General features: G+C 39.9%; 1 protein-coding gene across 2 annotated transcripts in view; it reads left to right on the forward strand.

Annotated features, from left to right (window-relative positions):
* tmem229b (transmembrane protein 229B) overlaps window positions 1-12,805 on the forward strand; it is a 284,593-nt gene extending 271,788 nt beyond the window's left edge. For both annotated transcript variants that reach the window (XR_007042573.1, XR_007042574.1), the window contains exons 3-4: window positions 10,888-11,014; window positions 11,109-12,805. The gene's annotated coding sequence lies outside the window, so the exon portion shown is untranslated. The remainder of the gene's footprint in view (window positions 1-10,887; window positions 11,015-11,108) is intronic.
* The last annotated feature ends 1,312 nt before the right edge of the window (window positions 12,806-14,117 follow it).

Genomic DNA, 14,117 nt, shown 5'->3' on the forward strand with positions numbered 1-14,117 from the left:
TGTAAAATCTACCTAATGTAATGTGCATAAGACTGCAAATGAGAACAAATGGGTTCAATAAAGGCAAATACCTTCAAACCTTGGCAACTACAGATTTTTTCTCATGCACATGTATATCCTGAAACAAATTCATAGTCATGTCTAAGTTGCACAATCCAACTGACAGAAAAAAAATCTGAAATAATAGTAAGAAATATGTTTTCAAAAAACTTCAATAAACACTGGTGGTTTTGGTGGTTTGTGGACTGAATGTGATTTGCACCCTGGCCTACTGTAAACACCGTGGTTGGATCATATGACAAAAAGACAGCATCTCTGTATGGTTTTCTGCTGTAAGTGTAATCTTTACAGGGTTTTCATCCTAAAACAGACAGGACTTTACTCCTGAAAAAGCATATACTTATAGTGCAGGGGATACAGGCTTGATTATGTCCTAAGGCACCAAACCATACATGTAGTCCCATCAGTAGCTTCTTAAAATGAGCAGTATTGTGAACTGGCTAAACAGTCATCACTTTGCAGACATGTGATTTGAGCATCACTGCCTGACCGTGCTCCGTCTGCCTCCAAAGCCACTGTCATCAGTCCCGCAGCTCTACAACTCACTTGTCAGACGTATTTTCCAATAGCCCCTAAATGATGACGATGTTGACAGTGCACACAATGCCAACCCAAACCTCTGCTTAAATACCTATTACACATGCCCAGTATTTTGTCACTGTGAGTAAACTAAAACTAGGAACGTATTTGCTTGGAAGACAACCTTAGAGCAGTTTGAATAAGAAATTAAATCATGCCTTTGTAAGAAGTTCATTGTTAACTTTAACTACCAACAACATGTCATTTTACTAGTTGTTGTCAATTTTCTTTAGATTTTTTTGCAGTACTAGTGCCCTTTATTTTTGTTATTTTTCAAAAGTAGCAGAATGAAGAGAAGGGGAAGACATGCAGCACAGTTCTCTAGGGTCAGGACTCAAACTCGGCAAAGATGTGCCGAGGACTGAAGCCTCTATATATGGGTCGTGTACTCCATTGCTACGCCATGCACTGCGCTGCCCCACAAGTTGACCCTATTTGACATGATGTTGCAAAAGCATTCATACCAATTAAACTTTTTTTACATTTTGTCACCTTACAAACAGCAAAGTATTTTAGTACGATTTTATGCCATGAAACTATGATTCAATTCAATTCAGTTTATTTATATAGCGCCAATTCACAACACATGTCGTCTCAAGGCACTTCACAAAAGTCAGGTACATACATTCCAATTAATACTAACAATTGAACAGTGCAGTGAGATTCAGTTATTTATTCAAATTGGATAAAAAACTTTTCTGTCTAAGGAAACCCAGCAGATTGCATCAGGTCAGAGATTTGTAGCAGTCACTCCTCCTGGATGAGCATGTAGAGACAGTGGACAGACACTGGCGTTGACTTTGCAGCAATCCCTCATACTGAGCATGCATGTAGCGACAGTGGAGAGGAAAAACTCCCTTTTAACAGGAAGAAACCTCCAGCAGAACCAGACTCAGTGTGAGTGGCCATCTGCCATGACCGACTGGGGGTTTGAGAGAACAGAGCAGAGACACAAAGAGAACAAAGAAGCACTGATATAGGAGTACTTTCTATGGGAAGGAAAAGTAAATGTTAATGGATGTAGCTCCTTTAGTCATTTCGCCTAGAAAGAATGAACAGATAAACTCTGACCCAGTTTTCAAAGTTAGAGTCTGAAAGAGAGCACATAGAGTTAGTCACAGTAAAAGCTCAGTCAATTGCCATGTCTAGGAGAGAGAAAGGGTTAAACACTGAAAGACAGGGCCATGTGGGTCATCGGTAGAGGGTGAGCATTAAGTTGTTGCCAGCAGAAGCTCGGACGATTCCCTTCTCCAGAAAGGTGTCACAGGTAGACACAGAGTCAGGCCAGGTGTAGCTTCTAGGAAGAGAAAAGAGGGAGAACATAAAGTTAAAAACTGAAATAACAGCAAATAATGCAGAATTAGAGAGTAGTGTGAGTATGTAGTGAAGAGGGTGAAAGTGGTCATTATGTCCTCCAGCAGCCTAAGCCTATAGCAGCATAACTACAGAGATAGCGCAGGATAACCTAAGCCAATCTAACTATAAGCTTTATCAAAAAGGAAAGTTTTAAGCCTAGCCTTAAAAGTAGACAGTTTGTCCATCTAGAGCCCACTGATGGCCATTGTTATACTAAAAACCACAATGATTGGGATACCTCTGTCAGATTGACCATAACCATTGGAAAAGAGAGGGGGTCATGCAGGTAGCAGAAATGGAGGGTGTGTTTGCACCTCAACCATAACTGAGCTGGTTTAGGCTAAACCTGACTCCCCCTTACTCCATCCAACAGGGAGGGAAGAAGACGGAGGTAAAAAATAAGGAAGGTAGCTCAGGATAACATAAACTACTCTAACTATAAGCTTTATCAAAAAGGAAAGTTTTAAGCCTAGCCTTAAAAGTAGACCGGGTGTCTGCCTCACGGACTAAACCTGGGAGCTGGTTCCACAGGAGAGGAGCCTGATAACTAAAGGATCTGCCTCCCATTCTACTTCTAGAGACTCTAGGAACCACCAGTAAACCTGCAGTCTGAGAACGAAGTGCTCTGTTAGGAACATACGGAACAATCAAATCTCTGATGTATGATGGAGCTAAATCATTAAGGGCTTTATGTGTGAGGAGGAGAATTTTAAATTATATTCTGGATTTAACAGGGAGCTAATGAAGGGAAGCTAAAGTAGGGGAAATATGATCTCTCTTTTTAATTTTCATCAGAACTCTGGCTGCAGCATTTTGAATCAGCTGAAGGCTTTTAACTGCATTTTGTGGACATCCTGATAGTAACGAATTACAATAGTCCAGCCTTGAAGTAACAAATGCATGGACTAGTTTTTCAGCGTCAATCCTGGACAGGATATTTCTAATTTTGGCAATATTCCGAAGGTGAAAGAAGGAAATCCTAGAAACTTGTTTAATATGGGTTTAAATGACATGTCCTGGTAAAAAATAACACCATGGTTTTTTACTTTATTACCGGAGGTCAATTTAATGCCATCCAGGTTAAGTGATTGACTAAGCAGTTTCTTTTTTAAAGACTCCGGTCCAAAGATGACAGCTTCTGTCTTGTCTGAATTTAAAAGCAGAAAATTTAAAGTCATCCAAGTTTTTATGTCTTCAAGACATGCTTGTAGTCTATCTAACTGGTTGGGCTCATCAGGATTAAGTAAAGCTGAGTGTAATCAGCGTAACAGTGAAAATTTATTCTATGCTGCCTGATAATTTGACCTATTGGAAGCATATATATAGTAAAGAGAATTGGCCCAAGTACCGAACCCTGTGGTACTCCACAATTAACCCTGGAGTTTAAAGATGATTTATCATTTACATGAACAAACTGGAATCTGTCAGACAAATAAGATTTCAACCAGCCTAGCGCTGTTCCCCTGATCCCTACGGCATATTCCAGCCATTCTAAGAGAATATTGTGATCGACTGTATCAAATGCAGCACTGAGATCTAACAGGACAAGTACAGACACAAGTCCATTATCTGAGGCCATAAGAATATCATTAGTGACTTTCAGCAGAGCTGTTTCAGTGCTATGATGAGCTCTGAAGCCTGACTGAAACTCTTCAAACAGGTCATTGCTGTGTAAATGCTCACACATTTGATTAGCAACTATTTTCTCAAGAATTTTAGATAAGAATGGAAGATTGGATATAGGTCTGTAATTTTTAAGTCATCTCGATCAAGCGAAGGTTTCTTAAGTAAAGGTTTAATTACAGCTACCTTAAAAGGCTGTGGTACATATCCATTTACTAAAGATAGGTTAATCATACCTAAAATGGGGCTGGTAATCAGAGGGAACACTTCCTTAAATAATTTGGTTGGGATTGGGTCTAACATACAAGTTGAAGATTTAGATGAAGCCAATATTTCTGATAACTCAGGAAGCTCCACAGGATCAAAGCAGTCCAACACAGATCAGGTTCTACAGTTACTTCCAATGGTGTCTCACTTGCTGATGATGAAGTAATCATCTTCGGGATTATGTCAAGGATTTTCTTTTTAATAGATTCAATTTTATTTTGCAAGAATCTCATGAAGTCATGACTGCTGAGAGCTAAGGGAATGGATGGCTCAAAAGAGCTATGACTCTGTGTAAGTTTAGCAACTGTACTAAAGAGAATCCTAGGATTATTCTTGTTCTCTTCTATTAATGATGAGAAATAAGCTGTTCTAGCTTGGTGAAGTGTCTTTTTATACCACAGTAGGCTATTTTTCCAGATTAAGTAGGAATCCTCTAGGTGTGTAGAGCGCCATTTTCTCTCAAATTTTCTAACATTGTGCTTTAAAGTATGCAGCTCTGAATTAAACCATGGAGCTAGCCTCCTATGCATAATTACCTTCTTTTTCAAGGGAGTTGCATTGTCTAATGCACCACGCAATGATGAAGTAACACTATGAACAAGATAATCAATTTGTGAAGGGGAAGAAACAAAATTATTGCCCTCCATTGTGCTTTTCTGTGATATTGAGGAAATCAAAAGTGGAACAGATTCTTTAAAGGTTGTTACAGCATTGTCTGATAATAATCTACTATAATGAAATGTTCTTTCAGATGTGGAGTACCCAGTTAAATTAAACTCAAAGGTTATTAAGAAATGGTCAGACAGGACAGGGTTATGAGAAAATATTATGTCATTACACTCAATGCCATATGTCAGCACAAGGTCCAGAGAATGAAGACAAAGGTGGGTAGGTTTGTTAATGTTTTGAGCACAGCCAATTGAGTCTAAGATAGCATTAAAGGCTATATTTAAGCCATCACTTTCAGTGTCAACATGAATGTTAAAATCCCCCACTATAATAACCTTATCTGTATTTAACACTAAATCAGATAAAAGGTCTGAAAACTGATCTAAAAATTGAGAGTAAGGGCCTGGTGGATGGTACAAAACAACAAACAGAAGTGGTTTTAGTGCTTTGCAATTTGGATGAGGAAAACTAAGGATTAAATATTCAAAAGAGTTGTAGCTATTGATTGGTCTGGGACTAGTCAATAAATCAGACTGAAAGATGGTTGCTACTCCTCCTCGCCCAGTATTTCGAGGAATGTGAAAATTTAAATAATTAGTAGGAGTTGACTCATTTATAGTAACATAATCCTCTTGCTGCAGCCAGGTTTCTGTGAGGCAAAATAAATCAATCTGATTGTCACAAATCAGGGACTAACTAGCAAAGTCTTTGAAGAGAGAGATCTTATGTTCAGTAAGCCACATTTAATTGTTTTATTTTTCTTTTTAGTCTGAGTTGTGTTTATTTTTATTAGATTTTCCTGATTTCCTCATTTTAGATCATTTTGTAACCTATTCAATCTTGGCCGTGGGCAAGACACTGTCTTAATAGGGTAATGGGTGGGTAGCAGTACAGAAGCTGCAGAGAGGAGTGTTAAACTACGACCCTGCTTCCTGGTCTGAACCCTGGGTTTTCAGAGGTTTGGAAAACTAATAAATTCGGCCAGATTCCTAGAAAGAAGAGCTGCTCCATCCAAAGTGGGATGGATGCCGTCTCTCTGGATCAGACCAGGTTTTCCCCAAAATGTTCGCCAATTATCATTGTAGCCCACGTTGTTTTCTGGACACCACCTAGACAGCCAGCGGTTGAATGACAGCATGCGGCTAAATATGTCGTCACTGGTCAGATCGGGGAGGGGACCAGAGAAAATTACGGAGTCCAACATTGTTTTGGCAAACTTACACACCGAAGCAACACTAACGTTGGCTTCTCAGCGGGTGTGTCGCTGAGCGGGGAAAATCTATTAGAAATGCAGACGGGTTGGTGGTGACCTGTGGGCTGGGATCTAGGACTATGCTTTCTACGTACCGTCACCCAGCCGGCCTGAGGCCCCGGCTGCACGGGCTCTGCTGGAAGACTGATACGGGGCGCTACCCTCGGTGGCTCCGCGCTGGCTAAGGGGCCTCAGCGATCTGCTGGTTTTTCAACAGCGCAGAGCCGGGCCTCCAATTCCGACACCCTCGCCTCCAAAACTACAAAAATGCTACAGTTATTACACGTACCATTATCACTAAAGGAGGCAGAGGAGTAACTGAACATCTGACACAGAGAACAGGAGAGAGGAGGAGACTCAGAGAGAGAAACAGCAGAACGGGTAGCCATGGTGGAGCTAAAGCTAACGCTAAGCTAGCGACCCCTTACCACTACTAGAAAAACCGTGTAAAACACAGAGAGTCCCCAAACGTTAAAAGCAGCAACAGAAAGTATGTGTTTTAACGTACTTATGTATTAGAACAAGTAAGAGGTATAACAGGAGAGAGAAATCTGATCAAACGAGAGAGCCTTCACACACCTAACAATCCACCGAGTGCAACAGTGAAAACAGGAAGTGACAAATACGCCTTACCACGCCTGTCTAGCAGAGGAGAAATGGATGATAGCACTCAATTGTGAAGTGAAAAGAAAATCAAATGTGGTTTTTAATATATTTTTTAATAATCTCAAATGAACCACTTTAAGTTGAAGTGACAGCTATGTCGTTTAAAATATGCCTCTACCAGCTTTCAACATTTAAAGACTAAAATTATTTGCAAAATGGTTCAAGATTAGTCAGACTGGATGGATGGCATCTGCGAAAATGACTTTTGGTTGTTTAGTTTGGTTTGGACTTTAACTGGACCATTTTACCACCTGAATATGACCTTTGGCAGGTTTTCTTCCAGGGTTACTTTGTATTTAGCTTTATCCATCTTCCGATCAACTTTGACCCTTCTCCCCTTTTCTTTATTAAAGAAAAGCGTCCCCACAACATGATTCTGCCACCACCATGTTTCACAGTGGAGATGGTGTGTTCAGGGGTTTGTGTAGTTTTCTGCCAACCATAATGTTCTGCATGTAGTCTGAAAAGGTTAACTTTGGTCTCATTTGACCGGAGCACCTTCTTCCACATGTTTGCTGAGTCCCCCACATTGGCGGACTTCTTAGGACTGCCTTTCTACTATAAACGTCAGGCTTGTGGGATGCACAACTAATAGTTATTAAGGTCAATAGATTGTCCCATCTGAATAGATGCAAAATGAGAAAAATGCCTCCACATCATCTTGCAGTGCAACTGACACTGTAACATATACAATGTAAGCTCCAGCTACGCCAAGCAAAACCGGATTTTTTTGACATGACTAAAAGTTCCACCACGTCAGCTCTCACATTATAAACTGAATATGTGCACAAAAAAGTACTGTACCAGTTCTTGACACAGCAGAACACTGTAAATTCCACCCTACTGATCCCAATATACATACACCGTTCAGAATGAGAAGCGACACAGATCCAGAGAGGACTTAAAGTTCCACAAAATGCACTCCATTTCCTCACGATTAGAGCCATTTGACAGGTTTGTCAATACAGCAGCGTAGGTGGAAAGAAATGAAACAGTGTTAAGCAGCTTCAATTAAAGAACCGTAGTGCAGCTCATCAATTAACATTTTCAATCGGCATTTTTAACATGAATTAGATGTGGCATGCTGAATGTGCATCGAGACGGAACAGTTTACTGGAATCTGGTCATGGATAATTTCATCAGAAGCATCGTGAAGGCTTCTGAATAGTACAGGTTCATAAAGGATCACAGGACACCAAGCCTTTAAGAGTAAGCCTTGGTGCATCAGTGTGGGTCTTTTGACAGAACATAATAGTTGAGCATTTTTAAATATGTGTCTGATGTTGCTGATATGCCCTCCTTGCCTGACGTGCCAGTTGAGGCAGGCAGCCATGTCTTGGTAGTTTTGGAACAATAATAATAGCCCAGCATCAAAACTGGGCCTATTTTTTACAGATTTTAAATGAAAAACTCCAAAATGTATGAACAATGAAAAAGGGAGGTAACAGACTGGTGACCTACTCACGGTATACCCCACCTCTCACTCAATAACTGCTGGAGATTAGCTGGAGATTGACTGGCTTAACCGGAGGTTGCCCTGCTCCAAATGAAATTCTCCTTAGGATATCATAAAATAGTTTTCTGCACATGAAAAAAGTTGATCCAGTTTCTGTTTTAATTTCATAAAATGCATCAAATCAGAACAAACACTAAGATTGATTTTTAGAAAGTAGTTTAAAAAAAACATGCCGTCTCATCTTTCTCCTTTCACAACTGTGTCCAAAAGAGAATTAACTCTAACCTGCAACGTTAGCTTTTGTCAATTTAAGCCATTGACGCTCCTTAAGCAGACCACACACAGAGCGAGAGGAAGCTCAGCACCCCCAAAAAGGAGGCAAAAAGAAAGAGGCAAAAGGGGAGAGGAGTTAACTGTCTTGTTATCACAGAGGGGGGAAAAATGAAAGGGTGAGTAGTTTTTTCCGCCGTGAAAACGCATTATGTATGTCCACCATCTCCCCTCTGAGTCAAATGTGTTATCCTTTGCATTTCTCATTCAGAATGCCATCTTCTCTCCAACAAAGTTGCTGCTGAAGTAAACTTGGTTTATTTTCTTTTTACATGGAGTTTCCATCAAGCACTACTCCCTTCACGATTCCAGCTGGACTGGCCAAGCAGCAGTAAAATGCTCAAAGGACATGAGAGATGGAAAGGAGACCTATTTGTCAATTTAACAAAATCTCCAGTGGCTGAGACACTGGACAACATGCAAGGGAAGAGAGCAATGCTCTGCTTAAGTCATGCAGGAAAGGCAAGTGGCTTAACAGCTGTTGATATATTTCTCATCACAGTCAGCGTCTGGGTGGAATATTAGTCAGGTTCTGAATTCAGTCATTTTAAGCTTTCTTTCTGTACAGTCGTATAGGAGATGAACACACCAGAGAACACCCATTGAAGATATAAGGAAGCTTTAGTTATATAAAATGTAAGGAAAGTTTTATGAGACTGTGAATGGCCAAAATGTGGCTTTGAAACATAAAAGTGGGTTGACTGAATGTACCATCAGTGCTTTCCATCCGAATGAGCAGTAACTGAAAACAAGCAGAAGAGCTTTGGTAGATTGTGTCTCATAGAGCACAATCTGTGTACTTTTATCAGTTCTGTCACTGAAAGAAATTAACGTTGTATGTTTTTCCTTTAGGATGCAAAGCATCATTTATTTATCTGACAAAGACAAGAAGAAGGAGAAGTAAACATAGTAAGAGCACAAATCTGAAGACGGACAGGTGTGTGCATAGAGTAATGAAGAGGTGCAGGCGTTCAAGTACATTTGAACATCAAAGTAGCAACAGAAACCCAAATGAGACTGATTCTTCTTCTTTTTGCTTTTTTTCTTCTCAGTCTGCTCAATACTGCCCCTAAAACAGTCTGTTGCAAGTGCATGACTTGTTTGCTCCAGTGTAAAAAATTGAAAGCAAACCACCCCAACTGAAAGCGTAATTTTTTTCTCGGGATCCCTGGACCAGACTAGCAGTGTGAAAGCACCCTTAAAGTGAAATTGCATCATGAACTCTTTGAAAAAGCAGGAGATTTTAAATAAAATATAGTGGCCTCTGCCAGTAAACTGGAAAACTGTTCATGATTGGGTCTTTGAAAAGTATATTGATCTGAAACATATGACCAAATCCAAATCTTACCAGAAATCAACGTTATTCCATGGCCATCTCAGTCTCAAGACCTAAATCCTTTAAAGAAAACTTGTAGGGTGATCGAAACAGAGAATGTAGTACCCCATTTCATTAATTTTTACCAGAAGAGCCAACAAATGTGTCTTTGTCTGTATTTTATCCCTTCAAACCTAGTGTTTTATTTGTATTCTAAAAATGACTCTGTATTAACATTTTTCATACTTACAAACTGTGATTCAAAGCCATGCACCTTTTAAAAAGGTAAATTAAAATGCAATGTATTAAAACAGTATTGGTTTTAACTGTTTTATTTTTCTAGTTCCTCTGTCCCACTTCACTTCCCCACAGCTCTGACACCAGTATAAGCCAGATCCCTAAGCAGCGTTGCTCCGTGGCCTGGCTGAAGCCTGGGTCGTCAAATACTTCTGGAGGTTAAATATCTGCAAGAACACACTCTAATCTGAAAAGGCCTGATTAAACGGTGTAGCTTCAAGCTCCGATGTGTACTGTCCTGCCTTCTTGCCCTTTGCTGCACTCGCAACCATGCTGGGGAAACAGGCATGTAAACCATGTAGGCCCTGACACCAGTTGTTTTGACTGAGAGCACTGAGGCACTGACTTATTGTGCAACACAAGGCAGGGACTTTAGCCCCACCAGCTAAAAAGCTGATATCCCTGCTGGAACCTCATTTCTGCTAAAAATGTTTCACCTGAAAGGCACAGTTAATCATATAAGAAACTAGAGATTCACACAGTGAAGTATACATCTCATTAGTGCCTGATTGCTCTGAAGAGAATCCCTCCCACTGAAGTCCTTAGAATACTTTTTTATAGTTTTGAAGAGGCATTAGGAACCACATCAATACTGAGTGGACGGAGAACTTTCCAGCTGCTAATTAAATACTATGCATTCAACAGATTCTTTCTGAAAGGCCACTGGCACCAAACCCAAACAGTGTGCTTAAGCAAAGCAGCACATTGTGTTTGTTTGAACAACTTACAGTGCAATAATATTTGAATAAATTTAAATCAGAGAATATGAGTTGGTGTAGATTTTCAGTCATCCAGGGCATGACAATCCTAAGTGCTCACACAGAAGGCACCTGGACTTCCAGTAGCTACCAGAGTAGCAAGGGAAAAAGCTGGCCAGCAATTATAAGAAGGGACAATTGCTGTAAAGCCAGTAAAGACATTTACAGTGAATATTGAGAAGGTTACAAATAAATTTTCAAATGCCAGTTTTGAATACATAATAAAACATCTCAATCTCTACCCGCACAACTCTCCTAGAAATGCTGTCGGGGGAGAAAACATGCGTGAATGTCCAACTTGCTGACAAGATGGACTAATTCTTCAAACTTGGATACAGTTGCCTACGATCTCATGTTAGCATATCCGTCGATCGAGGAAACTTAAAGTTAAGTATGATCTGCTGTTCAAGCACGCAGTGATCATGCCAAATGGGCAATTAAGACAACCTGTCTTTAACATTTCTTTCTATGGTTCTGCAGAAAAGCAACCTGAGCCAGAGATGCCCCCTAAGAGATTATCTCTAATCAAAGCGGTTTTCCCACAACCAGAAGAAGAAGGTATCGGAACCGCAGCTCTGCACATCTGATGCGTGTCAATCCAGCCGAAGCTATCCATAGCTGATACTGAGTAGCTGCCACGGCTCCTTTGATCATGCCCATCGACCTGAGCCAACTTCGCTACCCAAACCAGTGCCCTTTGGGCCTCCTGTACTTCTTCTTCAGAATGGTTCGTGTATGACATAGTGTTTGGACAGAGAAAATGTGTTTAGGATGAAACCACCTAAATATTGTTTATTTCATGATATTTTTGCTTTGTGTGTGGTTCTAAAGGTTGAACTATTTCAGTGCTAGCAGGCTATCTGCTCAACTAATATGAACAGACCTCTCAGCTTTGAGGCTAGTCTATTTGTGTAGTTGGGTTTTAAAGTTAAGACAAGTTTTTTTTTTATGAAATGTTTTAAACACTGACGGTTTCCTCCATTTATGTGTTTTTCCTTATTCTCCTTTAGCCAACCTGCTAAAAATTAGGTTATTTGGTTAAACATGCCAAAGGTTGTCTCGGCTAGTGGCTAACTACTAGCTCTGCCAATACCACATGGTAGACAGTTTTTTTTTACAACAGAGCTCTTTTCATTCACTCTGTAATCGTAAGGTAATACAACTTCTTTGCTGTATATTCTGTAATATTTGTATTAATGGTATTTAAAATACCAGGAAACTTGTAGGGTTGTTAAGTTAGCTATTTTATTTGTGTTAGCAGCCGCTGACTTGGATGTGGTACCCCCACATCACCCCCGGGTGTCTTTAAAGTGGAATTACAACCCATTTAAAAGAACAACTCCGCTCCCAGAAAAATTTTGAAAAATGCCTCCAAAGTGGGCAGTGCCAAGTGTGGGGATGAGTGGAGGGGGATAAGCCTGGGTGTGGTCAGGAGGACGAGGGAAAGTAGCATCTAGCTTAATTTGGTATAATGAAACATGAAGAGTGAGCAGAGTGACACTGGTAGTTTCACCATGGATAGATCTTTGGAAGTGGAAGATTTTTCACCTTCAAGTCACCTAAGGTTAAAAGAGGCTTTATGGAGCCCAATGGACCTCAGCCTTATCAGTTCAAGCCGCTGGCTCAAATCGCTGACTTGGTGATGCCTGAAGCCGTTGCTGCTGTGGTAATGGAGAAGTAATTCCAACTCCTTAATCTCTACAGGGGCATGTGTCTGAGTGAGACGGTTTTATACCCGGGGGCTGTTACGTAGGTATGTACCAAGATATCATTTGAACCAATAGGAACATTTAACTGCAGTAACCCCGTTCAACCCAAAGAGGGCAGCACTAAGACTGTTTTAGGACAAATATTGCAGAATTAAACAAGTTTACATGACATGGAAAAAATAGAACAGTAACATCAAGATAGCACACGTAAGGCCCAGTTTATCTCCAAAAAACTGTTGATTTGGGGTTTAGTTCCTCTTTAAATAAAGTTTCCCACCACCCTTTTAGTAGTCCATTGCTCCATGTGATGGCTAGATATAATAAAATAACAAGCAATTATCCAAAAAGGTTATTGACTTGTAATTTTAAAATAATATTTCCTTAAATATTATTTCACTGAAATAATAGTGACTGATTAAGATAACATTAAGAATTAATTATCCAAAACGGTTTTTGACTGTCATTTCATTGCATCAATTTTATTGGTTCTCTTGTTCCTTCATTTGTATATAGTTCATTAGTTATCTGTATTCCTTCATTTTGCTTGGTAGTTTTAGTTGAATAGTTCTAGCCTAGTAAAGATGTTGGCTAATTGAAATATGTTTAAGTTGAAGTTGAATGGTTTCTGTTAATAAATTCTTATATTTTCAGGAGGTGTTGTAAGTTCATTCCATATATGTGCAGAGTTTGCTGTTCAATAATGCCAGTACTCGAATCACTCTTTCATCTACTGTTCTAATACCACCGGATTTATATTTCGGGCAGACCAAAAGAGGATTGTGATCTTATTTGCCTAGAGGAGGACTTGCTTTAGAGATGTGTAAACCTTTGACATTTGCACAAAAAGAAGCCAGTGTTTTCTTTTTTCTCTGGAAGAGAAGCTAACAAATGTTTGAACCCTTAGACGTTTAGCAAAGAGAGATTAAAATCATCCAATATTGCCACAAACGCATTGGGGTGTTGTGTCTGTAGCTTAGCAACAACTGAGCTGATGACTTCACTTGCCATTTTGACAACAAGAGATGGTGGATTGTAAGCAGTTGCCAAAATAAGACTGGTTCACTCTTTTGGGCAAAAAAAAAAAACTGATGCTAACAGTTGCTGCAGAGACTTCATGTGACAGTAATATGTCCTGGACTACACCATCTATTGTTTACAAGCACTGCTAATCCACCTTCTTTGCTTTTGTTACTCCTCTGTAAATCTCTGTCTGTTCGCCTGGTCCGAAAGCCTGGCAGAGAGACCCTGGAGTCAGGGACATGATCCTGCAGCCATGTCTCAGTGAGACACATAATGCTGCATTCCCCAATACTTTGGCTTGGTTCTTGTGAGGGCTTGGAGTTCATCCAACTTGTTTTCTAAAGAATGCTCACCGCTCATTTAATCAATGGAAGAAATTGTTTGAGCTTCCTACTCTCTCTCTCTGCTTTTTGCCCCTGCTCTGCATCCATGGCACCTCTTTTTCAACTCATCCAGGATTTTGGGCTGTAGTTGAGGTATTATGTGAGCTTTTGAGGTATTAATTAGCTGCTCCCATTGTAAAAAAAAAAACAAACACCTTGTTGCTATGTTGATGTTGTGCACCTTACAAAATTTTCAAAAGTAAAAAGATATCAGCAAAAATCTTTCCAGCTGCACAGCATCAAATCCCAGAGGGAATAATCAACAAAATAAAAATGCCACTTACATCCACAAAGGGAGGAATTAACATTTTTAAAAAGAATGTATCAGAAGGAAGATAACAGTTATTCCAAAGATGCTTCCACTTTGAGGGGCCAAA

Source organism: Girardinichthys multiradiatus, chromosome 19, assembly GCF_021462225.1.
Source record: "Girardinichthys multiradiatus isolate DD_20200921_A chromosome 19, DD_fGirMul_XY1, whole genome shotgun sequence".
Lineage (NCBI taxonomy): Eukaryota > Metazoa > Chordata > Actinopteri > Cyprinodontiformes > Goodeidae > Girardinichthys > Girardinichthys multiradiatus.